The sequence below is a fragment of the Grampus griseus genome (assembly GCF_964374135.1).
Source record: "Grampus griseus genome assembly, chromosome: 8".
In the NCBI taxonomy this organism is placed as follows: domain Eukaryota; kingdom Metazoa; phylum Chordata; class Mammalia; order Artiodactyla; family Delphinidae; genus Grampus; species Grampus griseus.
Window position 1 is genome coordinate 43450517 of NC_139002.1, and position 4177 is coordinate 43454693.

The window sequence follows — 4177 nt, forward strand, 5'->3', positions numbered from 1 at the left end:
CATTCTCACCAACAGTGCAAGACGGTTCCCTTTTCTCCACACCCTCTCCAGCATTTATTGTTTGTAGATTTTTTGATGATGGCCATTCTGAGCGGTGTGAGAGGATATCTCAGTGTAGCTTTGATTTGCATTTCTCTAATGATAAACGATGTTGAGCATTCTTCATGTGTCTGCTGGCAAACTGTATATCTTCTTCGGAGAAATGTCTATTTAGGTCTTCTGCCCATTTTTGGATTGGGTTGTTTGTTTTTATAATGTTGAGCTGCATGAGCTGCTTGTAAATATTGGAGATTAATCCTTCATCCGTTGCTTCATTTGCAAATATTTTCTCCCATTCTGAGTGAACCCTATATTTCTAATAATTTGTCTATCAGTGCAAATTAATGATTAGATTTTAATTAGAATGTTTCAAGTATTTACACATTAAGGATTATGCTTGTTAAGGATGTGTATATTTGTGTTCTGAACTTTTATCCTGCTTTTGTTTACATAGGCATTCTTTGTATAATGGTAAATTTCAATCTGGGTCCCCTGTTTTATTATAACGTGATATGCTTGTACTTTTCTCTCTTTTCTCTTATGATTATGTTTTTACACTTTTAATGGTCTACAAATTGCATTTTGGTTTCAGTCATCATTTCTATTGGGTGTTATGTTTTCTTTTGTAATTGTTTCAGCTTATTTGATTGTTTTCCTTTCCCTAATTTGTCTTTTGGGTTAAGCCATCCAATTTCTTGAGTTGAGTGCTTAACTCCTTTCTTTTCAAGCTTGCTTAATGTCCTTACTGTTCAGTTAGATATTCCACTTTTTCTGTCTTATGATTTGTCCTAATTATTTTTAAATTTCAGCTTTATTGCTGTATAATTGACTTTTAAAATTATAAAATATTCAGTCAACTTTGTGGTGATTTGATATACATTGTGAAAGGATTCCCCCCATCTAGTTAATTAACACATTTCCTTCATATATTTACTTTCTTTGGTAAGAACACTTAAATCCTACTCTTCTGGAAAATTTCAACTATACATCACATTGTTATCAACTATAATCACCATGGTTAACATTAGCTCCTGAGACTTTATTCACTGTGTACCCTTTTACCCTCCCTTCCCTGCCCTCCCCCACAACCACTTTTCTACTCTGGTTCTGTAAGTTTTACTCTTTTTTTTTTTTTTAACATTCCACATATAAGTGATACCATGCCATATTTGTCTTTCTCTGTCTTATTTTACTGGACATAATACCCTCCAAGACCATCCATATTGTTGCAAATGACAAAATTTCATTCTTTTTATGGCTGAGTAGTATTCCATTGTATCTATGTACCACATCTTCTGTATCCATTCAACCATCTCTGGACATGTTGTTTGTTTCCGTATCTTATCCATTGTGAATGTGGGAGGGCAGATAGCTCCTTGATATTCTGTTTTTATTTCCTTTAGTTATATACCCAGAAGTGAGACTGCAGCATCATATGGTGGTTCTAGTTACAATTTTTGAGGAACCTCCATACTGTTTTCCATAGTATGCACCATAGCTGTACCAGTTTACGTGCCTACCAAAAGAGTGTACTTTTTGCCCTTAAATTCAAACTTTGAAATTAAGATTGCTATACAATTTTCTTTTACTTGATGTTAAATCAGTTTGTTTTGTCATCCACTTATTTTCAATATTTTATACTTTCTTTAGGTTTGGCTTGGAAACTTCCATGAAGAGACTTTCTGCTACAGTGAGGTGAGAAGCCACCCATGCGCTCAAGCGTGGGAATCTGGAAAGGTCTCAGGCACTTATACCCCCAACAGAGGAAACTCACAGAGCTGCAGGCTGAGTCAGGACTTGGCTCAGAGAGCCATCTCCTCTGGGAAATACTGGATTTCCTTCGGCTCCAAAATGCTGACAAGAGTGGAGTCCTTCTGGTGGATTGACAAGCCTGGAGAAGATACCACCTCGTTTGTTTAAAAGTTCAAGTCTGAGTTCCTGCCTCTCAGCTCTATCAAAACTTCTTTAAAAATAAAGGAAGTATAGGGAAGAGGTTACTCCCCAGCATTCTCAGGTATCCAAAGCATACCTAAGAAGCTGGCAGTCCGTTGCTTATTCTGTTGCCGCCATGCAGTCTAAGCACTTTGGGAGCCAGAACCCAAGTTGTAAGATTACGATCCTCCACCCAACCATGGTAGAATTTGAAGATTTCAGCAAATATATTGTTTACGTGGAGTCGCAAGGTGCACACCGAGCTGGCCTAGCCAAGGTAATTCCACCGAAAGGATGGAAAGCCAGACAGACGTACGATGATACCGATGACATCTTAATAGCCGCTCCCCTCCAGCAGGTGACCACTGGGCCGGCAGGTGTGTTTACTCAGCCCCACAAAAAGAAGAAAGCCATGACCATGAGCGAGTATCGCCGCTTAACAAACAGTGAAAGACACCAGACTCCATTTTACTCTGATTTTGAGGATCTGGAGCGAAAATATTGGAAACCACGCCCCTATGATTCACCAGTATATGGTGCGGACGTCAGTGGCTCCTTATTCGATAAAAACCCCAAGCAATGGAACCTTGGACACCTGGGAACCATTCAGGACCAGCTGGAACAGGAGTGCAGAGTGGTCATCGAGGGCATCAACACCCCCTACCTGTACTTCGGTGTGTGCAAGACCGCCTTTGCCTAGCACACGGAGGACATGGACCTTTACAGCATCAACTACCTGCACTTTGGGAAGCCCAAGACTTGGTACGCGGTGCCCCCGGAGCATGGCCGGCTCCTGGAAGGCCTGGCCAGGGAGCTTTTCCCGGGCAGCTCGCGGGGCTGTGAGGCCTTCCTGTGGCACAAGGTGGCTCTCATCTCGCCCACGGTCCTCAATGACAACGGCATCCCCTTCGGTCAGGTCACTCAGGAGGCTGGAGAGTTCATGGTGACGTTTCCCTATGGCTACCACTCTGGCTTCAACTGCGTGGAAGCCATCAAATTTGCCACCCAGCGCTGGATCAATTATGGCAAAGTGGCCTGGGAATAGGGCTCTGCATGACCTTTGGAAAGATCTTCGTCAGAATAAGGGAGATTTCAGGTGAGCACCCTTAGGATGTTAAAAATGGGTGGTTGGGTGGGGACTCTAAAAGGGACCTATAATTACCAGCTGCGAAGGGAGTTGGATGTTAGAATAGTAACATTAAGACCAGAGCCCTGTAAGGTACTGAAATTGTGTTTGTGTGTGTGTGTGTGTGTGTGTGTGTGTGTGTGTGTTTGTGTGTGTCTTCTGTTTCCTGAAGCAATATGGAATGCAGACTTTGTTTTCTTTTAGCAGCACGGAAATAGGAAGGTGGGGAGGCTTTATCTTCCTTTCCAGCCAGGCTTGGAGATGGAACAATAAGATGAGTGTGGGCATGAAGAGGTGAGGAAGATGGGCCGTGTCCCTGGCCTGCACTGTAGAGAAGAAAGGAGACTTGGGGAGGTCTGCATTGTCACCAGACTGTGAGGTCCCCCTTCCCTGGCCCCTCTCCAGAGCTGCAGAAGCTTTCCTTCCTCATCATGGCAGAGAGGGTGATCCCCAGGGGAAGCTGACTCTGTCCATTATGAAGTTTTGTCCTTGGTATGGGAAATTCCAGAAAGGCTATTACTCTGGATAGTAATAACAATTCTCTGTTCAGTTCTCCTTCCCTATCACCTCCCCTGCAGCCTCTTATTTTTCTTTTAATGGTGAAGTAAATAAATGTGATGCTGTTGATGTGGTTTTGTGTTGTCCCTCCATCCACAAAGTCAGTCCATCCATGGACCCCCTCTGTATGCGTATGTGCAAAGTTGAATCTGAAGCGTGATGTCTTTTGTAAAGCAAACTTTTCGGTAGTCACTGCTTTGAGCTTTCCAGCAGTTACTTAAAGGGGAGAACTGGACTTAGAGTCAGCAGAAATGGCATTCAAACCTGCGCTTTGCTACTGTCTAGTCGTGGGACCTTCAGCCAAAAAATCATTGATTTTCTCTGAGCCAGAATTACAGTGCGAGAATTTTGTGAAGATACTGGGGATGTAAATGTGACAGGCATGTAAGAGGTACTCAGTTAATTTGATGTGCATCCGTACACTCTCCTGGCCTCTAGGGCCAGCCCAATGCCTAGGACATCCGCTCGTATTCTTTCTCTGATGCTCAGTTCTACTGTTTTCCTCACCACACCCCCAGGCTT

The 4177-nt window shown here is 42.9% G+C and overlaps 1 pseudogene across 1 annotated transcript; it reads left to right on the forward strand.

The window, feature by feature from the left end:
* The first annotated feature begins 2107 nt into the window (after positions 1-2107).
* On the forward strand, positions 2108-3016 carry LOC309826085 (lysine-specific demethylase 4D-like; annotated as a pseudogene). The gene has a single exon. The product of its transcript is annotated as a lysine-specific demethylase 4D-like (transcript).
* Positions 3017-4177: the final 1161 nt, after the last annotated feature.